Genomic DNA, 667 nt, shown 5'->3' with positions numbered 1-667 from the left:
GCTAGCTTGCCGATAAAATATGTCCACACAACACTGAAACACTGCTTTTCGAGTAGCTAACGAAATCAAATAATTACCCGATAATTTTGTTGATCGTTATCACCTACATATATTTTTAAACTCATTTTGAAAATAAATTAAGTGTGTTAGGTTACGTAGTTAGTGTTAAGTACGACGCAGTCAACCACCGCAGGGTGTACTCATACTTTTCACAAGTCTTGTCTCTTCAAATATTCCCAAACGGAGGACTCTTGTCCAGTTTGTCACAAAAAGCTTATTCCACATAAAGCCAAGTGTTTAACCCCGGCTAAGTATCCCCAACATGGCCACAATACCAGGGCACAATCAACCAAAATGGCACATGTGGTCCTTCCCTTGAAGTTGATAGTGGCGCAGGCGCCTGCAATATAACAACTGCGGTACAGTCAAATAAATCGCTACAAAAATCTACTGATGAGGTTCGCAGTATTGCAACGACAGCTGTTGGAGCTCAGCAGGCGCAGATGCTTAGCGAACTAAGCCACCAAATTAAATAACTCGTGGAAACCAATATGGAGGCAGGTTTTAGGAGACTTAGCATTCAAGCCCCTCCTGCTCGGCGTAGTAGTTCTTTTCCGGCAAATTCTCGAGTTCAGACTTTACCAGCCGTAGAGCATCAAACCTTTGA

Source organism: Rhagoletis pomonella, unplaced genomic scaffold (genome assembly GCF_013731165.1).
Source record: "Rhagoletis pomonella isolate Grant_MI unplaced genomic scaffold, Rhpom_1.0 Rhpom_scaffold_00001, whole genome shotgun sequence".
Taxonomy (NCBI): domain Eukaryota; kingdom Metazoa; phylum Arthropoda; class Insecta; order Diptera; family Tephritidae; genus Rhagoletis; species Rhagoletis pomonella.
The sequence above is the reverse complement of the archived record's forward strand: the minus strand, read 5'-3'. Positions refer to the sequence as shown.